At 46.5% G+C, this 22,996-nt stretch overlaps 1 protein-coding gene across 2 annotated transcripts in view; it reads left to right on the top strand.

Annotated features, from left to right (window-relative positions):
* The window catches only part of SPECC1 (sperm antigen with calponin homology and coiled-coil domains 1), a 205,083-nt gene that overhangs the window by 70,777 nt on the left and 111,310 nt on the right, over positions 1-22,996 (top strand). The gene's annotated exons all lie outside the window — the stretch shown is intronic.

The raw sequence follows: 22,996 nt of genomic DNA, 5'->3' as shown, positions 1-22,996 counted from the left end.
TTCTCTCAATCAGTGTCCGTTCACCCACCCACCCACCCACCCATCCATCCATCTATGAGGCTCTTCTCCAGGGAGTCCTTCTTCCTTCTCACCAGGTGGCCAAAGCATTTGAGTTTCCTCTTCAGGATCTGGCCTTCTAAAGAGCAGCCAGGGAGGATCTCCTCTAGGACTGACCGGTTGGATGGCCTTGCAGTCCAAGGGACTCAATGCAGGAGTCTCCTTCTCCAGCCCCAGAGTTCAAAGGCCTCCATTCTTTGGCGCTCAGCCTTCCTTACGGTCCAACCTTCACAGCCATCCATTGCAACTGGGGAAACCAGAGCCTTGACTAGACCCACTTGTGTTGGCAGGGGGATGTCTCTGATTTTTAGCATGCTGTCTAGATTTGCCATATAGCCTTCCTCCCCAGGAGCAAGCGTCGTTTAATTTCTTGGCTGCAGTCCCCATCTGCTGTGATCTTGGAGCCCGGGAAAATGAAATCTGTCACTACCTATATTCTATTCTTATTTATATTGTATTCTTATTTCTATTCTATTCTGATTTCTATTCTATTCTAATTTCTATTCTGTTTTTATTTCTATTATCTTCTAATTTCTATTCTATTCTTATTTCTATTCTATTCTTATTTCTATTCTATTCTTATTTCTATTCTATTCTCATTTCTATTCTATTCTTTATTCTATTTTTATTTCTATTCTATTCTATTTTCTATTCTATTCTTATTTCTATTCTATTCTCGTCTCTATTCTATTCTCATTTCTATTCTATTCTTTATTCTATTTTTATTTCTATTCTATTCTTATTTCTATTCTATTCTTATTTCTATTCTATTCTTATTTCTATTCTATTCTCGTCTCTATTCTATTCTCATTTCTATTCTATTCTTTATTCTATTTTTATTCCTATTCTATTCTATTTTCTATTCTATTCTTATTTCTATTCTATTCTCGTCTCTATTCTATTCTCATTTCTATTCTATTCTTTATTCTATTCTATTCTATTCTTTATTTTATTCTATTCCTAGGCTGGTTCTTTCCTTCTTATTGTTAGTTGCAAAGTCATGTCCGACCCATCGCGACCCCATGGACCACGTCCCTCCAGGCCTTCCTGTCCTCTCCCATCCTCTGGAGTCCATATAAGCTCACGCCGACTGCTTCAGTGACTCCATCCAGCCCCCTCCTTCTCTGCCGTCCCCTTCTTCTTCTTTTGCCCTCCATCTTTCCCGGCATGAGGCTCTTCTCCAGGGAGTCCTTCTTCCTTCTCACCAGGTGGCCAAAGTCTTTGAGTTTCCTCTTCAGGATCTGGCCTTCTAAAGAGCAGCCAGGGTGGGTCTCCTCCAGGACTGACCGGTTGGATGGCCTTGCAGTCCAAGGGACTCAATGCAGGAGTCTTCTTCTCCAGCCCCAGAGTTCAAAGATCTATACATTCCCTGTCCTCTTTCTCTCAATCAATGTCTGTCTGTCTCTCTCTCTCTCTCTTCTATATATATTATTATTATCTGTCTGTCTATCTATCTATCTTCTATTTATTACCTGTTATCTTTCTCTCAATAAGTGTCCGTTCACCCACCCACCCACCCACCCATCCATCCATCCATCTATGAGGCTCTTCTCCAGGGAGTCCTTCCTTCTCCTCAGGTGGCCAAAGTCTTTGAGTTTCCTCTTCAGGATCTGGCCTTCTAAAGAGCAGCCAGGGTGGATCTCCTCCAGGACTGACCGGTTGGATGGCCTTGCAGTCCAAGGGACTCAATGCAGGAGTCTTCTTCTCCAGCCCCATAGTTCAAAGGCCTCCATTCTTTGGCGCTCAGCCTTCCTTACGGTCCAACCTTCACAGCCATCCATTGCAACTGGGGAAACCAGAGCCTTGACTAGACCCACTTGTGTTGGCAGGGGGATGTCTCTGATTTTTAGGATGCTGTCTAGATTTTTCCTCCCCAGGAGCAAGCCTCTTTTAATTTCTTGGCTGCAGTCCCCATCTGCTGTGATCTTGGAGCCCGGGAAAATGAAATCTGTCACTACCTATATTCTATTCTTATTTATATTGTATTCTTATTTCTATTCTATTCTGATTTCTATTCTATTCTAATTTCTATTCTGTTTTTATTTCTATTATCTTCTAATTTCTATTCTATTCTTATTTCTATTCTATTCTTATTTCTATTCTATTCTTATTTCTATTCTATTCTCATTTCTATTCTATTCTTTATTCTATTTTTATTTCTATTCTATTCTATTTTCTATTCTATTCTTATTTCTATTCTATTCTCGTCTCTATTCTATTCTCATTTCTATTCTATTCTTTATTCTATTTTTATTTCTATTCTATTCTTATTTCTATTCTATTCTTATTTCTATTCTATTCTCGTCTCTATTCTATTCTCATTTCTATTCTATTCTTTATTCTATTTTTATTTCTATTCTATTCTATTTTCTATTCTATTCTTATTTCTATTCTATTCTCGTCTCTATTCTATTCTCATTTCTATTCTATTCTTTATTCTATTTTTATTTCTATTCTATTCTTATTTCTATTCTATTCTTATTTCTATTCTATTCTTATTTCTATTCTATTCTCGTCTCTATTCTATTCTCATTTCTATTCTATTCTTTATTCTATTTTTATTCCTATTCTATTCTTATTTCTATTCTATTCTCATTTCTATTCTATTCTCATTTCTATTCTATTCTTTATTCTATTTTTATTCCTATTCTATTTCTATTTCTATTCTATTCTATTCTTCTTGTTGTCAGTTGCAAAGTCGTCTCCGACCCAGGAAAATGAAATCTCTCACTACATAAAAATAAAACCAGTCATATTTGAGCTTATTCTCTCTGCTCTGGGCAGGCTTCCTTGGAACCCACACATGAAGGGAATCCTCGACTTACAACAGTTCACTTCGTGACTGTTTGAAATTATAGCAGCACATCTTATCACCGTTTTTCACACTTACGACCAGGGCCGTTGTAACTTTGTAAGTCAACCAACCGTTGTGAAGTCGAGGACTATCTTTAGTCTGTCACTACACTCAAGTTATTCTAAAAGTTCTTCCATCTTCCTTCCCTTCCTCCTGCCAGCCGTCTGTGGCTTAGCCTCAGTGGGCTTGTCTGCGAAATGGCCCGGGGAGGGGGGGGCTTTCAGCTACATCCTCTTATCCAGAAGTTGGGCAGTTCAGACTTACAGCTGGCATTAAATTGGGGGGTTTTGTGCAGTTTACAAGCAGTCCTAGAATTACTACAGCTCATTTAGTGATGGTTCAAAGTTGCCGGTTGACTTATGACCATGTTTCACACTTACAACTGTCGCAGCATCCCCATGATCAAAATTAAGACACTGGGCAACTGACTCATATTTAGGACGGCCCCGGGATCACGTGATCCCCTTTTGCAACCTTCTGACCAGCAAAGCCAATGGGGAAGCCAGATTCACTTAACAACCCGGTTACTGACTTCACAGCTGTGGTGATTCACTTAACAACGGTGGCAGAAAAGGTCGTAAAATGGGGCAGAATTTGCTTAACAAATGTTTCGCTTAGCAACAGAAATGTTGGGGTCAATAGTGGTTGTAAGTCGAGGACTCCGTGTAGAGCTGGGGTTTTGCTACTTACTCTTGCATATTAGGGTAGTGTTTCCCAATATTAGCAATTTTAAGAGGGATGGACTACAATTCCCAGAATTCCCCAGCCGCTTTAAGAGGGATGGACTACAATGCCCAGAATTCCCCAGCCAGCAGGCTTTAAGAGGGGTGGACTACAGCGCCCAGAATCCCCCAGCCAGGATGCTTTAAGAGAGGAGGACTACAACTCCCAGAATCCCCCAACTAGCCTTCTTTAAGACAGGTAGACTTCCATTCCCAGAATTCCTCAGCCAGCCTCCTTTAACATGGATGCATCTGCTAACTGGTGAATTCTGGGAACTGAAGTCCACCCATCTTCAAGTTGCTAAGATTGAGAATTATTACGGGTTTTGGCTGCTAATTCACCACATTTCCCTCTTCCCAAACTCTTTATTCTAAACCAGGGGTGTCCAAACTTGGCAACTTTAAGACTTGTGGACTTCAACTCCCAGAATTCCCCAGCCAGCTGGCTGGGGAATTCTGGGAGTTGAAGTCCACAAGTCTTAAAGTTGCCAAGTTTGGATACCCCTGTTCTAAACAATCGAAACCATCTAAATGTAAAAATGGGGTCTCCCCCCCCCCCACCTGCACTTGGACATAAGTTTGGAGACTGTGGATGTAGCAAAGAAAATTGTTGAGTTCGAAAGAAAAGTCCTTTTTGTGAAATCAGCTCTGCCTTGGAGTGTGTGCTTAGCGGGTGTGGATGTGAGCTTTGCCTCCAGACGGTGCCGGGTTCAAGGTGACGCGCGAGAGCTGAAGAGGAACAGTCCCAGGCTCCAACGCATGGGTGAAATGGCCACCCTCCGCTCGCTTCCCAGGAAACAGACAGAGGCAATTCTTAATTCTCAGTGCCTTTGGCTTTTAAAATCGGAATGCAATTAAAATAAAGTCAGAACTGACTTTATGGAGAATTGACCTTAGGCCCTGGCTCCACCCACCTCTTCATCCTGGCCTCACCTGCCCTTGGAAAGTGGCCAGAGAATGCCAGCTTGGTGCCAACTCTTATTTTATTACTCGTTCTATTTATCTTCAAACATTTGCACGGTTAGTCCTCGACTTACGACCGTAATGGAGCCCAGAATTCCAGTCGTGAAGTTGTGCCGGGCGTTCAATGGCTCACCAAATGACCACGCCTGATTTTCCAATTTTTTGGGGGTAAGCAGGTTGTTATTTTTTTAAAATTTATTCAATTTTTTAAAAATGGTATTGGCTGTTCGCCTTAGCACAGGGTGACTGGGAGTGAACCGTGCTTTCACTTTTACGACTGTTGCACCATCCCCAATGGATTGCAGGCGGTCCTCGACTTGCGATGGTTCATTTAGTGACCATTTGAAGTAACAGCAGCACTGAAAACAAGTGAATTACTTTACTTTACTTTACTTTATTTAAATTTATAAACCGCTCCCTCTCCCCAAGGGACTCGGGGCGGTGTACAGTCAGGGTAAAAATTAGGGCAGTTGCTCACAGTTACGACCGTCGCAGCATCCCCACGGCCCCCGTGATCAAAATTCGGACCTTCTCGGCAACTGACTCGTATTTACGACGGTCGCAGTGCCCCGAGGTCCCCCTTTTGCGACATTCTGATCAGCAAAGTCAACGGGGGAAGCCAAATTCCCTTAACAACCGTGTGACTAAGTGAACAACGGTGATGATTCACTTAACAACCGTGGCAAGCAATGCCACCAAATGGGCTGTCTCACTTTGCGACAGACATTTTGGCCTAAATTGCCAATGTAAATCGAGCACTATCTAAACCAGGGGTGTCCAAACTTGGCAACTTTAAGACTTGTGGACTTCAACTCCCAGAATTCCCCAGCCAGCAGAGCTGGCTGGGGAATTCTGGGAGTTGAAGTCCACAAGTCTTAAAGTTGCCAAGTTTGGACACCCCTGATCTAAACCTTAAAAACCTGGCATCAGAATTAAGCTCCAGCAAACAGACTGTGTTTAAATGGTTGTTTCCTTGGCTTGCAAGGATGTAGCGCCTCCGGGCGAAATGATTGGCTGATATAAGTACCAAGGGAGAAACTCAGCCATGTCCAGGAGCAGTCTACCTTGCAAGTCAAGATTTCGGAGGCCTCCTTTTAAGAAACATTCAGTCTAAGCTGTTTTGGCTTTTTTATTCCGTGGAAAATTAAACTTCTCTCTTCCCCATCCTCCCCTCAAATCCCGGTTTGATCATAAATATTAATCATAAGTATTCAGACTTCAAGGAAAGTTTCTGCCTGCCAGTTTTTATCAGGGCAGAGAATGTCCCCTCGTCATCCATTGTTGCTTTGCTATCCGGGTGACCAGAGGAGAAAATTCACACACACACACACAAATGCCACAACTCTCTGGCTTTTGGTTGGTTGCTGCCATGACCTCCATCCTCTGAGCTGAGAGTTTGTCCTTCAGGTTACAGACATAACATTTGCTGTTGAGATTAGAGAGAGTGAGGCGGCCTGGCAGAAATCAGGGATTTGGGGTGAATAATGCACCCAAAACTGCCTTTTTTTTAGGCTTGGTAATTTCAAGATTGGTGGGCTTCCACTCCCAGAATCCCCCAGCCACCATGCTTTAAAATACATGGAATTCAACTCCCAGAATTCCCCAGCCAGCATGTTTTAAGACAGGTGGACTTCAACTCCCAGAATTCCCCAGCCAGAATGCTTTAAAATATATGGACTTCAACTCCCAGAATTCCTCAGCCAGCATGCTTGAAGAGGGATGGACTTCCACTCCCAGAATTCCCCAGCCAGCATGTTTTAAGACAGGTGGACTTCAACTCGCAGAATTCCCCAGCCAGAATGCTTTAAAATACATGGACTTCAACTCCCAGAATTCCCCAGCCAGCATGCTTGAAGAGGGATGGACTTCCACTCCCAGAATTCCCCAGCCAGCATGTTTTAAGACAGGTGGACTTCAACTCGCAGAATTCCCCAGCCAGAATGCTTTAAAATATATGGACTTCAACTCCCAGAATTCCTCAGCCAGCATGTTTAAGATGGGTGGGTTTCCACTCCCAGAATTCCTTAGCCAGAATGCTTTAAAATATATGGACTTCAACTCGCAGAATTCCCCAGCCAGCATGCTTTAAGATGGGTGGGTTTCCACTCCCAGAATTCCCCAGCCAGAATGCTTTAAGAAGGATGGACTTCAACTCCCAGAATTCCCCAGCCAGCATGTTTTAAGATGGGTGGGTTTCCACTCCCAGAATCCCTCAGCCAGAATGCTTTAAGAGGGATGGACTTCAACTCCCAGAATCTCCCAGCCAACATGCTTTAAGAGTGGTGGACTTCCAGAAGTCCCCATCCGTCATACTTTAATGTGGGTGGGCTTCAACTCCCAGAATTGCCGGCATGGATTTCAATTCCCAGAATTCCCCAGCCAGCGTGCTTTAATGTGGGTGGACTTCCAACTCCCACTGCTGGCTGGGGAATTCTGGGAGTTGAAATTCACCCATCTTAAAAGTTGCCAAGATTGAAAAATATTGCACTAAGATCTGGAACAATGCATCAAACAATGCACCAAAATCTGGAGAGAAAAAATAGGCCCCAGGAAAGACAATGACACAGATCTAACAGGATGACTTATTAATTAAAAGCTAATTCCTTTTAACCGTCTCAGTCGTCTCGGGTTCTTGTACCCCACCCTGGGCAAACCCTTTTCCGAAGCCAGGCGCCTGTACAATATTTGATGTGGGTATAGTTTGTAATTTTAACCACCTCCAGTCCGGCTGGGCCTGCAGCTCCTATCAGATTTGGGCAGAAGACAAAGTTGGTGACGGTTACCCCGAACTTTTGCATAAACGGTTACAACGATTCATTTAGTGACCGTTCAAAGTTACAACGGCACTGAAAAAAGTGACTTACACTTATGACCTTCGCAGCATCCCCATGGTCATGTGATCAAAATTCAGACGCTTGGCAGCTGACTCGTATTTATGACGGTCGCATTGTCCTGGGGGTCACGTGACACACACACACACACACACACACACACACACACACTGGTGACCTTCTGACCAGCAAAGTCAACAGGATTCTCCGGATTCACTTAACAACCATGTGAACTAACTTAAAAAACTGTAACTGTTCGCTTAACCACGGTGGCGAGAAATGTCGTAAAACGAGCCAAGATTCACTTGACAAATGTTCCACTTAGCAACAGGAATTTTGGGTCCATTGTGGTAGTAAGGCGAGGACTGCCTGTATCTCACTTATTGTGGAATGTGCCGTGAAGAATTACCTTTCAGGTGCGCCCTGGTAGAGACCTCAGCTGCTGCGAGGGCAAACTTCCCAGTTTACTTAATCGTTTGCATTTTTGCGTGCAGGAAATACCTTCTACCTTTAGTGTGTGACTCGCTCCGCCCCAAGACATCCAGGGAGGACTTGCAAGCTCACTTCCTTATTAAAAACTCCGGTTTACAAAGCAGCTTCAAGCCGGTTTTCGTTTTGCAGAGCTGGCTTCCCCCTTTTCCCCAAAAGGAGAAGAATTTCTACCCCTTTTTGTATCTCACACGCTGCAGGGGGTCCTCGACTTACAACCACAATGGAGCACAAAATATCGCTAAGGGAGGCATTGGTTAAGTGAGTTTGGCCACCCCCATCTTACGACTTTTCTTGCTATGGTTGTTAAGTGAATTGCTCCCTTGGTTAAGTTAGGAACACGGTCGTTAAGTGAATCTGGCCTCCCCATTGACTTCGCTAGTCAAGATCACCAAAGGGGATTGCGTTACCCTCCGACAGACTGCGACCATCGTAAATAGGAGTTAGTTGCCAAGCGTCCAAATTTTGATTATGTGACCATGGGGGAGCTGCAACGGCCGTAAGAGTGAAAAAATGGCCATGAGTCACTGTTTTCAGCGCCATTGTAAAGTTGAACACACTAAGCAAATTGCTGTATGATGAGGACTAAACCGTGGGATGAATCTGAATCCAGATTATCCAAGAAAGGAAGGGAAAAATGGGAAAGGGGGAAAGATGGATGGATCGATAGAAGGAAAGGAAGGAGATAAAGTGAAAATGATGGGAGAGAAGGAAGGAGAGAAAGTGAAAACGAGGAGAAGGAAGGGAAAGAGAGGGAAGAAAGGAAAAACTGGGACAAGGAAAAAGAAAAGGGAGGGAGCAAGGAAGATGAGAATGAAAATCGGGAAGGAAAGAAGGATGGAAGGAAGATGAGAAAGTGAAAATGAGGAGAAGGAAGGGAAAGAAAGGGAAGAAAGGAAAAAAAGGGAGGGAGCGAGGAAGATGAGAATGAAAATCGGGAAGGAAGGAAGATGGGAAAGTGAAAATGAGAAGGAAGAAAGAAAGGGAGGGAGGGAGGAAGTGAAAATGAGTAGGAAGGAAAGAAGGGAGGGAGGGGGAGGAAGGAAGATGAGAAAGTGAAAATGAGAGGAGGAAAGGAATGGGAAGGGAAGGAAGGAAAAATGGGATAAGGAAAAAAGATGAAAAGGGAAGCAAGGAAGATGAAAATCAGGGGAAGGAAAGAAGGATGGAAGGAAGATGAGAAAGTGAAAATGAGAAGGATGGAAAGAAGATGAGAAAGTGAAAATGAGAAGGAAGGAAGAAAGGGAGGGAGGGACGTTAGAAAGTGAAACTGAGTAGGAAGGAAAGAAGGGAGGGAGGAAGATGAAAAAGTGAAAATGAGAAGGAAGGAAGGAAAAGGAAAAAATGGGATAAGGAAAAAAGATGAAAAGGGAGGGAGCGAGGAAGATGAGAGTGAAAATCAGGAGAAGGAAAGAAGGATGGAAGGAAGATGAGAAAGTGAAAATGAGAAGGAAGGAAGAAAGGGAAGAAAGGAAAAAATGGGACAGGAAAAAAGATGAAAATGGGGGGAGCGGGGAAGATGAGAATGAAAATGAGGGGAAGGAAGGAAAGGAAGGAGAGAAAGTGAAAATGAGGGAAAAGAAGGAGAGAAAGTGAAAATGAGGGGAAGGAAGGAATGGGAAGGGAAGAAAGGAAAAAATGGGACAAGGAAAAAGAAAAGGGAGGAAGCGAGGAAGATGAGAGTGAAAATCGGGACGGAAAGAAAGCAGGATGGAAGGAAGATGAGAACGAAAATGAGAAGGATGGAAGGAAGATGAGAAAGTGAAAATGAGAAGGAAGGAAGAAAGGGAGGGAGGAAGATGAAAAAGTGAAAATGAGAAGGAAGGAAGGAAAAGGAAAAAATGGGATAAGGAAAAAAGATGAAAAGGGAGGGAGCGAGGAAGATGAGAGTGAAAATCAGGAGAAGGAAAGAAGGATGGAAGGAAGATGAGAAAGTGAAAATGAGAAGGAAGGAAGAAAGGGAAGAAAGGAAAAAAATGGGACAGGAAAAAAGATGAAAATGGGGGGAGCGGGGAAGATGAGAATGAAAATGAGGGGAAGGAAGGAAAGGAAGGAGAGAAAGTGAAAATGAGGGAAAAGAAGGAGAGAAAGTGAAAATGAGGGGAAGGAAGGAATGGGAAGGGAAGAAAGGAAAAAATGGGACAAGGAAAAAGAAAAGGGAGGAAGCGAGGAAGATGAGAGTGAAAATCAGGACGGAAAGAAAGCAGGATGGAAGGAAGATGAGAAAGTGAAAATGAGAAGGAAGGAAGAAAGGGAAGAAAGGAAAAAATGGGACAGGGAAAAAGCGTTGAGAAAGGAGGCAGGGAAGTTTCTGCCTAGTGGTTAGAGGGTCATTATACGCTGAGCAAATCCAGCCAAGGACTCTGTGGCTCTTTGGACTCCCTGCACACTTCCCTTAGCCTTCGCCAGGCTACATGGGTGTGCAATTGTGCGTGTGTCTCGGCCTCTGTAACGCAGCTATGGCTGCTGCTCCGCTTGGAAGAATCCGGAGTAATGATTAATCTCCTGGCCAGGAGGCCCAGGCTGAAAGCGGGAAGGAATTTCCCTTCTCTTGCCCTTGGCTTCCCCAGCAGCCTGCAACACCCATCCTGGGCACTCATTGCAGGAGCCCCTTCCTCATTCAAGCAGGGCAGCCCTGAGGGAGGGTCTCTGCAGGGCTGGCGGGGGGGGGGGGGAGTCCCTAGCAAGGAATGCCCCCCTTTGCAGGGACTCTCAAAAGATTCCTTCTTATTTTTATTTCTTTAAATCTAATTGAAATATCGACCGGCCGCGACTTCACAAGCCAAGTTTCTCTTGCAAAGCGAGACCCTTGTTCGTTGAGGTTTTGCCCCGTTTTACGACCTTCCTTGCCACAGTCGTTAAGCAGATCGCTGCCGCTGTTAGCTTAGGGCAGTTAAGTGAACCTGCCTCCTCCATGGACTTTGCTTGTCAGAAGGTCGCAAGAGGGAATTGCATGATGCCCAGACACTGCAACCGTCATAAGTACGAGTCCGTTACCAAGCGTCTGAATTTTGATTTACGTGACCCCCCCGGGATGCTGCAATGGTCAGAAGTGTGAAAACTGGTCATAAGTGTGTTTTTTCAATGCCATTGAAACTCCGAACGGCCACTAAATGAACTGTTTATAAGATGAGGACTACCTGGATCTAAAGATAGATAGATGCCCATCTCAGTCTATGACATTGGAGCTTATATAATAATAAATCATGGTTAGGCCAGTCCATGTCTCTCTGCATGCAAATACTTCAAGGTTCATATTTTCTATCCGCTGAAGATCCTGCAGAGCTCAATTAATGAAAACCAAGTTGGAAGGGACCTTGGAGGTCTTCTAGTCCAACCCCCTGCTTAGGCAGGAAACCCTATACCGTTTCAGACAAATAGCTATCCAACATTGGGTGAGAACCTGGAATATGAGGTTTTTGGGCTTTTTGGGAGGGAGCCAGGACAGAGTCTGGAGTTACAGGACGATGGCCGGGGGTGGTCCAGAACAGCAGAAGCTACCGGAAGATCGGGCCTTGGAGGCTGGAGTGGTGCCTGGATCAAGCAGGCCTAGGCTAAGAACGCCCCCCCCACCCACTGAGGACCCTAGACTTCTGTCCATGAGCTCATGCTCACCGGGGACCATCTTATGCCCACTTGGGACCATATAGGGCTTTCACCCACTTTTGTCATCTTTTGTCATCTTTTATCATCGTTTATCATCGTTTATCATCTTTGCCACCTCTATTCTGCCTGCACCATCTGGACATTTGGACTTCTATCTGCCCCCCCCCCCCTCTATCCTCATCCAAATACGAACAGGATTCTGCCTCTTACCCCCCCCCCCCCTACTGACTTTGTTACCATCTGCAGCACCTTAACCCCACTGGATTTTTATATCAATTTACCTGAGGTCAGAACTGCTCCGCCTGCGGGAGGCCCCTCTCTCGCAGGCTTGGCCCTTGGCTCTTTCAAGGGCCCGCCTCGAGGACGGGTTCGTGGACCCCGAGAGGTGCAGGAACCGGAAGCTAAGGGGATTTTTAGTAAAATGTTTTTTATCTTTTTTAGGGGGTTCCAGGGTGGGGGGGAGGGCTAATCAAACCGGGAGGAGAGCCAGTGCCGGACAGACAGGTGAGTCCAGGAAGGACGGGGATGCGGTGGAGGGGGGGAATATAAAGGTCACTAAAGCAGAGGGTTGTCCTATTATAACGGTCGCGGGGAGGAGGGGATGCGAGGACAGGATAAGATCCAAAGGTCGGTTGGGAGGCCGCGGCTGCTGGTTACGCCCGGTCGCTTGTACCAACCCCTGCAGTCTAGGTGGACAGGTGCTACAGAGCCAGGGCCTGCGGCTGATGCTTTGCAATGCAAGGTCTGTTACCAACAAGGCCCCCCTCATTAATGAGTTGATCTCAGAGGGGGAGCTAGACCTTGCAGGGATAACGGAGACCTGGTTGGGCCACGAGGGTGGTTTACCCCTCGTGGAAATGTGCCCACCGGGTTTTCGTGCATTTCATCAGCCTCGGGCCCTGGGTAAGGGTGGTGGGGTGGCGGTGGTTATGCGGGAATGTTTAGAGCCGAGGGAGTTCACTGTCCCTCAGATACCCGGGTGTGAGTCCCTTGGTGTGAGTTGGGGCCCAGGGAGGCAGTGGGGCTTGCTGATTGTATACTTGGCTCCTCGCTATGCATCAGCTGCCCTGCCCGAGCTCCTCGAGCTAATCGCAGCGACGGCAGTTGAGACTCCCAGACTTCTGGTCATGGGGGACTTCAACTTGCCGTCAACGGGAGCGGCTTCCGAGGTAGCTCGGGAGTTCATGGCTTCCATGACGGCCATGGACCTGACCCAATTAGTGCAGGGCCCCACTCACGAAGGGGGCCACACACTGGACCTCATTTTTGTATCTGAACAGTGGACGAGTGATCTGGGAATAGGGGATTTAGTTATCACGCCCCTGTCATGGTCAGACCACTCAGCCCTCCGGCTGGACTTCCCTGGCGCTATCCCCCACCGCGAGGAGGCGGAACCAGACTCTATAAACTGGTACCGCCCCAGGCATCTGATGGAATCTGACAGATTCCTGACGGAGCTTGGGCCAATACCTGTAGCCTTGTCCCGCTCCCGTTCCGAGGACCTAGTGACTGCCTGGAATAGGGCGACGACTGGGGCCTTGGACCGGGTTGCGCCTTTGCGACCTCTCCTGCGGCATCGACCCACCCGGGCTCCTTGGTTTACTGAGGAGCTTAGGGTGATGAAGCGCCACAGGAGACGTCTAGAGAGCAGGTGGAGGTCCTCACGCTCCGAATCTGACCGAACACAGGTAAGAGCCTATTTGCGGACTTACCTTGTGGCAATAAGAGCGGCCAAACGTAGATATTGTGCTGCTCTTATTGCGTCCGCGGATAACCGCCCTGCCGCCCTGTTTCGGGTGACCCGCTCCCTTTTGTCACAGGGGGTGCGGGAGGCACCCTTACAGGGTAGAGCAGAGGAGTTTGGGGAATATCTTCAGGACAAAATCGATCAGATCCGGAGCGGGTGGACCTCCGTCAGTGGACCAGACGAGCCGCCAACAGCGAGTCTTGAGAGACCATTCTGGGAGGAGTTTGACTCTGTTGCCCCCGAGGATTTGGACAGGTTGCGTGGACGGCTGCGACCCACCACTTGTTTAACGGACCCGTGCCCCTCCTGGCTGGTACTGGCAGCCTGGGAGGTGACACGAGGCTGGCTCCTGGGCCTGGTGAGCGCCTCACTGGGTGAGGGATACTTACCAACCACCTTGAAAGAGGCGGTGGTGAGACCCTTGCTCAAGGGGCCTTCGCTCGACCCAATGGAGCTAGCTAACTATCGTCCAGTCTCCAACCTCCCCTTCTTGGCGAAGGTTGTTGAGAATGTGGTGGCGCAGCAGTTCCCACGACACCTAGACGAATCCGACTATCTAGACCCACGCCAGTCCGGCTTCCGACCCGGGCACAGCACTGAGACAGCCTTGGTCGCGTTGGTTGATGATCTCTGGAGGGCCAGAGATAGGGGTTGCTCCTCTATCCTGGTCCTATTAGACCTCTCGGCGGCTTTTGATACCATCGACCATGGTATCCTATTGCGCCGGTTGGAGGGGATGGGAGTCGGAGGCACCGTTTTGCGGTGGTTCGGCTCCTACCTCTCCGACCGGAAGCAATGTGTGTTGACAGGGGGGCAGAGGTCGTCCCTGAGGCCACTCACTTGTGGGGTGCCGCAGGGGTCGGTCCTCTCGCCTCTCCTGTTCAACGCATATGTGAAGCCGCTGGGTGAGATCATCCGTGGTTTTGGGGTTGAGTACCATCTCTACGCTGATGATACTCAGCTGTATATTTCAACCCCAAACCACCCCAACGAGGCTGTCGAAGTGATGTCCCGGTGTTTGGAAGCCGTCGGGGTCTGGATGGGGGACAACAGACTCAAACTCAACCCCTCCAAGACCGAGTGGCTGTGGTTACCGGCACCTCGGTTCAGCCAGCTGACCCCATCGCTGGCCATAGGGGGCGAACAACTGTCCCCTGTGGAGCGGGCGCGCAATTTGGGCGTCCTCCTTGATGCCCGGCTGTCAATGGAGGACCATGTGGCAGCCGTGGCAAGGGGGGCGTTCCACCAGGTTCGCCTGATGCGCCAATTGCGCCCCCTACTGGACCGGAGTGCCCTGCGCACGGTCACTCATGCGCTGGTGACGTCTCGCCTGGACTACTGCAATGCCCTCTACATGGGGCTTCCCTTGGGACGCATCCGGAGACTGCAGCTAGTTCAGAACGCAGCCGCGCGGGTTATTATGGGAAGTACACGTTACTCCCACGTAACACCTCCTGCGCGAGCTGCACTGGCTACCTGTGGCCTTTCGGGTGCGTTTCAAGGTATTGATCACCATCTTTAAAGCGCTCCATGGCAGAGGACCTAGTTATCTGCAGGATCGCATCCTTCCACATACGTCCCTGCGACCTATCCGCTCACACAGGGAGGGGCTCCTCCTGGTGCCTTCTGCTAGGCAATGCCAGCGGGCGACACCTAGGAGTAGATCCTTCTCTGTGATGGGCCCAACCCTCTGGAATGACCTCCCCCCAGACATTCGAACTACCACCGACCTCCGTTCCTTCCGGCAAAAGTTAAAGACTCACCTGTTTCAATCAGCTGGCCTGGCACTTTCTTAGTTTTACCTCCCAGGGATTTATTTTATTTTAGGGTTTGGGGTTTTAATTGTGATGTTTTTAGGATTAGAATTATTTATTTCTTAGTACAGCCTATCTCCCCTCCAAATGTATCTTAAATGTAGCTTAAATGTATTTAATTTTATGACTGGTTTTACTGTATTGACTGTACACCGCCCCGAGTCCCTTTTTGGGAGAGGGGCGGTCTAAAAATCTAAGAAATAATAATAATAAATAAATAACATCTTAAAGGCTTCCAGTGTTGGGGCATTCACAACTTCTGGAGGCAACTTCTGTTCCACTGATTAATTGTTCTTACTGTCAGGAAGTTTCTCCTCAGTTCTAAGTTGCTTCTCTCCTTGATTAGTTTCCACCCATTGCTTCTTGTTCTACACCCAGGTGCTTTGGAGAATAGCTAGACTCCCTCTTCTTTGTGGCAACCCCTGAGATATTGGAAGACTGCTATCATGTCTCCCCTGGTCCTTCTTTCTCTTAAGCTAAACATACCCAGTTCCTGCAATCCTTCTTCAGATACTTTAGCCTTAACAGAATAACAGTATAACAGTTGGAAGGGACCTTGGAGGTCTTCTAGTCCAACCTGCTACTCAAGAGAGACCCTATACCATTTCAGACAACTGACTGTCCAATCTCTTCTTAAAAACCTCCACAATTTCTGGTGGCAAGTTTTTCCACTGGCTAATTCACTGTCAGGAAGTTTCTCCTCAGTTCTAAGTTGCTTCTCTCCTTGATTAGTTTCCACCCATTGCTTCTTGTTCTACCCTCAGGTGCCTTGGAGAATAGTTTGACTCCCTCTTCTTTGTGGCAACCCCTGAGATATTGGAAGACTGCTATCATGTCTCCCCTAGTCCTTCTTTCTCTTAAGCTAGACATACCCAGTTCCTGCAACCGTTCTTCATATGTTTTAGTCTCCAGTCCCCTAATCATCTTTGTTGCTCTTCTCTGCACTCTTTCTAGAGTCTCCGCATCTTTTTTACATCGTGGCGACCAAAACTGAATGCAAATATTCCAAGGGTGACTTTTACCAAGGCTGATCTAGTTGTGGCTTGCATCTTTTTTTCTTTTTCTTTTGCAAAGTTGCAAAAAAAATCACTCTTGTTTTGTTCGGTCCTGCAAAAGTTTCCTTCCAAGGAACGAGTCCTATCTATCTCCCACGTCGCCCTCCGGGGATGGAGGAGGAGACACAACTTTCTAAAATTTCACAATCACTCTCCTTTTGGTTTCCGTTCCAGTGATGTCTGATACTGGTAATACTTAGCAAATCCCTGTTGCTAAGCAGGACAGTGAGTCTTGCCCCATCTTACGACCTTTCTTGCCGCGGTTGTAAAGTGAATCTGGCTTCCCCGTTGATTTTGCTCGTCGGAAAGTTGCAAACGGGGGTCGTGTGACCGTCATAAATACGAGACAGTTGCCAAGCGTCTGAATTTTGATTGCGGGGTCGTAAGTGTGAAAAATGATCGTAGATCAATTTTTTTAGGGCTGTTTCAGTAACTTTTGAACGGTCGCTAAACAAGCTGTCGTAAGTCGGGGACTACCTGCATTTGCTAGCCTTTCTGTATTACTTATTTATGGAATTTATTTGCTGCCCATCACTTTGGGGGGCTTACAACATAGACTTTGGGGGGGAGGGTCTTCTCCTCCCACCTCCTAATTTTTCTCATCAGCCTTGTTTTCCATTCTCTCTCTCTCTCTCTCTCTCTCTCTCTCTCTCTCTCTCTCTCTCTCTCTCTCTCACACACACACACACACACACACCTTTCTTAGTGTCCCAAAACTCAAATCGCAAGGCGTTCTTGCACAATTTTAAGCAATGTTCAAGAATCGTTTTTGCTGATTCAGGCTGAAATCCCCTCCATGATGTTGTAACCTGAGAATATGTCTGGGTGATGCAATTTCCTTTGAGTAAGGAATTACTCTGGGATTTCCACCCACCCACCCACCCACCCAAACACGCTAGTGTGATTAGTGGAGGGTCAGGATGATGGAGGCGAAGGGTCTTTGGTTGTCTCAGAAAGCATGTAGTGTCTGCGGTTTTGAAAGGACATCGGCTGCGGTGGTTTAGGATTGTTGAGTTGCCTTGTAAAGTTGGTTGAAGGAGCTACAGTTGGCTAAGTGTGCCCAGGCTAAATTTAAACATAAATTTAAAATCCTAAGGGTTTATCCACTAAGTAAGTGGGTTCCATAATTTCCAGATGAGTGGACTTCCACTCCCAGAATTCCCCAGCCAGCATGCTTTAAGAGGGATTCCAACATCATATCTGTACATTAGCTATTGTCATTTAATACAATAATACAATACAATACAATAGCAGAGTTGGAAGGGACCTTGGAGGTCTTCTAGTCCAACCCCCTGCCTAGGCAGGAAACCCTACACCATTTCAGACAAATGGCTATCCAACATCTTCTTAAAGACTTCCAGTGTTGGGCCATTCACAACTTCTGGAGGCAACTTCTGTTCCACTGATTAATTGTTCTCACTGTCAGGAAATTTCTCCTCAGTTCTAAGTTGCTTCTCTCCTTGATTAGTTTCCACCCATTGCTTCTTGTTCTACCCTCAGGTGCTTTGGAGAATAGTTTGACTCCCTCTTCTTTGTGGCAACCTCTGAGATATTGGAAGACTGCTATCATGTCTCCCCTAGTCCTTCTTTCTCTTAAGCTAAACATACCCAGTTCCTGCAACCGTTCTTCGTATGTTTTAGTCTCCAGTCCCCTAATCATCTTTCTTGCTCTTCACTGCACTCTTTCTAGAGTCTCCACATCTTTTCTACATCGTGGCGACCAGAACTGAACGTAGTATTCCAAGTGTGGCCTTACCAAGGCCTTATAAAGGGGTATTAACACTTCACGTGATCTTGATTCTCTCCCTCTGTTGATGCAGCCTAGAACTGTGTTGGCTTTTTTGGCAGCTGCTGCACACGGCTGGCTCCTATTTAAATGGTTCTCCACTAGGACTCCAAGATCCCTTTCACAGTTACTACTATTGAGGAAGGTACCACCTATACTGTACCTGTGCATTTCGTTTTTCTTGCCTTAATGTAGAACCTGACTCTTTTCACCATTTCATCATTGAATTTCATTTTGGGATGGATTTATCCCCCCCCCCCCCCCCATCAAACGGTTTAAAGATTTAATCTGGAGTGTCTGTCTCTTCTAATCTCAGCAACTATTCCCCCTTTGAAGTCTTATCAGTTTAAAACTTTACAAGCAAAATCCAGAGGCTGAGAGATAAAAGGGCAATCGGGCTGTTCGGTCATTGTTATCTGATGGTGACTGGTTGTGTTTTCCGCAGAGTTTCACCTGGCTGGAAAAATCCACATTCCTGGCTAAAGAGGGAGGGAATTTTCTTCCAACAATCTCCTTACCTGGCTAACGCAGGAATATCTGCATCCCAAGAGATCTGTGGAGCCTCCACGTTCAGAAGCAGTCTAGCTGCACGCCCAATATTATATCCGTGGAAAGCTTGACGCCTTTCCCTCCAAAGCAGGGCTGAAAGCGTTGAGATATTTTCTTTTGCTGCCGAATTTTGCAGCATCCGTACTGATTGATGCAGCTAGAAAGAGTACCGATGTAGGATTGAACGCCCTCCAGATAAGGTAGACCAGTGCTTAGCACCTCTCCCAGCGTGTGCACCTTTGGGTAGGATGGGAGTTGCAGTCTCAGCACAGCTGGATCGAGGAATTTCACCCTCCCTGCAAAACTAAGCAAGCCGCATTGTGGCTGAGCCCAAATTTGCAACCCAGGTAGGGTTGCATCTGGCAACAGTTGCTAAGTGAATCACTGCAGGGGTTAAATTAGTTGCATTGTTGTTAAGTGAATCCGGTTGCAAAAGGGGATTGCGTGACCCCGGGAACGCTGCGACCGTCATAAATATGAAACAGTTGCCAGTTTGGATCACATGACCACAGGGATGCTGCAATGGTCGTAAGTGTGAAAAATGGTCCTAAGTCTGTCTTTGTAACTTTGAATGGCCACTAAACGAACGGTTGTATATTGAGGACTTACCTCAGTATGGGGCAATATGGACATTTCCCCCCAAAATCGAAACAATTTCTGTCTTTCAATTGTACCCCTGGCTCAGTGTGACAGATAAATGGCCTGTAATCTGCAATTAGAAGAAGGTGATGAGGTTTTATACACAGCTAGTCAGAATGTAAAATTACAGAGCTGGAAGGGACCTTGGAGGTCTTCTAGTCCAACCCTCTTCTCAAGCAGGAGACCCTATATCATTTCAGACAAGTGGCTGTCCAATCTCTTCATGAAAACCTCCAGAGATGGGGAAGGAAAGAAGGAGGGATGAAGGAAGGAAGGAAGGAAGGAAAGGAGGGATGAAGGAAGGAAAGGAAGGAGGGAGGGAGGGAGAATGGATAACTGAGTTGGAAGGGACCTTAGAGGTCTTCTAGTCCAACTCCCTGCTCAAACAGGAGATCCTAAACTGACTCAGCAACTAATCTCTCTTAGGCACAGAAAATTGGGGCTCAATTGCGGCCATAAGTCGAGGACTTCCTGAAAGTCAGTCAGTTAGTAAAAGGCACGGCCAGCAAGAAAGCTGGAAAGGCTTAGTGAGAGGCGCCGTTTCCCTGAGAGGCTTGCTTTCTACAGGCAGTGAGTCTGTTCCTGTTGCCATATTGGGGGGGGTGGGGGGATCCTCGCCCTGTTTAAAGGCCTGATACGTTTCGGCGTCCCCATCCGAGCTTGTGTTTGACGGAGGGCATCAGCCCTTGAACCCATGGCCACTTCCGCTGACAGTGAGGACCGCAGTTATCTCCCTGGCCAGTTTCCTGCCCTGATTCCGGCTTGTTCCTCTGCAGCTGCCAACGAAAACCTCTTTTTAACCGGATGATTCCACATGCGTGGTTGTGGTTGGTTAAAAGCCCATCTGCACACACACACACACACACATGATAAAGCATCGGAGTGGTCAAGTTTTGAACCTCTCGGTCACCCTATGTCCAAGCAAGAAGGACCTCTGTCCACTGGGCCAATCTGCCTACCCGCCCATCCATCCATCCATCCATCCATCCATCCATCCATCCATCCATCCATCCATCCATCTCTTTATCACCTATCACCTTTCTCTCAATCAATGTCTGTCTGTCTCTATTCTATATCATTATTATCTGTCATCTGTCTATCTATCTATCTATCTATCTATCTATCTATCTATCTATCTATCTATCTATCTATCTATCATATCTATTTGTCCATCCACCCACCCACCTCCCCACCCACCTATCTATCACCTATCACCTATCACCTTTCTCTCAATCAATGTCTGTCTGTCTGTCTGTCTGTCTGTCTATCTCTCTATTCTATATCATCATTATTTGTCATCTGTTTGTCTGTCTATCTATCTATCATATCTGCATTTGTCCGTCCGTCCGTCCATCCATCCACCCATCTACCCACTCACCCACCTACCTACCTACCTACCTACCTACTTACCTATCTATTCAACCAATTCATTATCTATCCATTCATTATCTCTCTCTCTCTCTCATCTATCTATCTATCTATCTATCTATCTATCTATCTATCTATCTATCATCTATCTATCTATCATCTATCTATCTATCTATCTATCTATCTATCTATCTATCTATCTATCTATCTATCTATCTATCTATCTATCTATCATATCTGTATTTGTCCACCCACCCACCCATCCATCCATCCATCCATCCAGCCTAAGCCATGGAGCACTTTAAAGGTCATAATTAATACCTTGAATCGCACCCGGAAAACAACCGGCAACCAGTGCAGGCCGCCTAAAAGAGGTGTAGCATGGGAGTACCTAGGTACCCCCATGACAACCCACGCGGCTGCATTCTGGACCAGCTGAAGCCTCCTATATTCTACTCTATAATAGGTTAGTTGGAAGAAAGTGCCACTGGACCCCTGATTTTTCTCTCTTTCAACTCCCAGAATTTCCCAGTCAGCCTGCTTGAACCAACTTGCAGAATTCCTAAAGCGACATGCTGTAGGAAGGGTGGATTTCAACTCACAGAATTCCCTAGTTCTTCCTACTGGCTGAGGAATTCTGGGAGTCGAAGTCCACTCGTCTTAAAGTTCCCAAATCCTGGGAGTTGAAATCCATCCTTCCCAAAGTTTGCTGGCTGGAGAATGGCTTGTGTTCAGAAGCTGTGGGTGCTCCTTAACAAGGTTAGCTAAAATCTCAACAAATACCTCCCCAAAATGTTGGAAATGCGAATCGATACACGGAACATATTACCATTTATGGTGGACCTGTGAGGAGGCTAAAAAATTCTGGAAAAAGATCAAACATCGGCTGGAGGCAATAACGGGGGTTAAAATAGAATGGAAACCTGAATTTTTTTTATTAGGAATAATGTCTGCGAAATACAAAAAAGAAATCCCGTATTTAATACTACATATAACTACGGCGGCAAGGATTGCCTTTGCCCAGAAATGGAAAAACAAACTAACTCCAAGTGAAGATGAAGTAATAAGAAAGCTTATGGACTGTGCTGAAATGGACAAACTAACTAAAGAAATTCAGGGAAAAGAAGAATCAGAATTCTACCAGATATGGGATAAATGGTATAGGAGGTGGATGGAGGAAAGACACAAGAATCAATGAAGGAATGTAACAAAACTCAAAAATAATAGTTCTGAGTAAAATAAGAAAGTTAAGAATGGTGAAATCCAAATGAAATACAATAGAAGGGGAAATAATATAAGGTGAGCGTTATCGATTGATAATTGCTACTGGAAAGAACAGGAAGCTCCTGTTTGTATTGCACTGTGTAAATGTGGTGTACGTCTAAGTTTTGTGTGTGTGTATTTTACGTGTTTGTTAATAAAATTGGAAAATTGGAAAAAAAATAAGTTGTGGGTGCTCCCATCTCTGGAGGCACCAAGTGCCCAAACCCCACATGCGCCGGAATGCTGGAAACCCGAATACCAGCTAGCCAGTATGCGCATGCCTGTTTTGGAGCTGTTTTGGGGCTGTTTTCAGTTCATTTTCTGGGCCATTTTCAGGCTGTTTTTGGTTTTTCCACTGAAAACGGCTCAGAAAATGACCCCAAAACCAGCCTGTTTTGTGGGAGGAGCATTTTTGGCTGTTTTCAGGCCATTTTCCGGCGCTCCAGTGGCACATGTTCAGAGTAGTTGGCGACAGCATATGTACCCGCAGAGAGGACTGTGCATAGGTTCGCCATCACGGATATACGGTCTCCTGCTTGAATAGAGGGCTGGGCTAGAAGACCTCCAAGGTCCCTTCCAGCTCCATTCTGATTGATATTGATAGGCTGCCTCTGCTTTTCAGGACCCTTCAGAGGTGCCCTGCAGCCTTTCCCCCTGAATAAAACCCACACAGGGTTGTCTCCCCAAGCATGCTGGGGTTTTGCAAAAGGCTCCTGTGCGTGTTGCATGAAACGGCGCGTTACAACCGAGGAGGAGGAAGGAATGGGGAAAAAAAAAATCACAATTGGGGGGGGGGACACCGCACCTTCCCAACCAGCTGTGTAATTCAGCCCGGACAGCCGGCGTGGGTGGCTGGCAAAAAACCCAGAGCGAACGCTTGCTCCTCGCTATCTCTTCCCCCACCCCATTCCCCACCCCACATCGCCCCAAACACTGCCTCCTTTGTCTTCGGCCTCGAAAGCATCCCGGACTCGTACTGTGGCTGCCTTGTGCAAGTCCCCATTTTCTCTTTTGCATACCGAGCACGTTTGTGTGAGAATTTGGGAGGGGGGGGGGAGGATGTACAGCGATGGAAAAAATTGTGCTTTTGTTCAGCCAGTTCATTTCCCCCCCCCCCCCCACTTCTTGGCTGCACCCTGTGCCAGCCGTGCTTTGCACATCGGTATATCACTGATATATATTTATTAGCCAATACGCTTCCAGGCTGCATCAACAGAGGGATGGAATCAAGATCACGTGAAGTGTTTTTTTTT

This window comes from Natrix helvetica, assembly GCF_964273705.1.
Source record: "Natrix helvetica genome assembly, chromosome: 2".
NCBI classification, from domain to species: domain Eukaryota; kingdom Metazoa; phylum Chordata; class Lepidosauria; order Squamata; family Natricidae; genus Natrix; species Natrix helvetica.
Note: the sequence above shows the minus strand (reverse complement) of the source record. Positions and strands in the feature narration are given on the sequence as shown.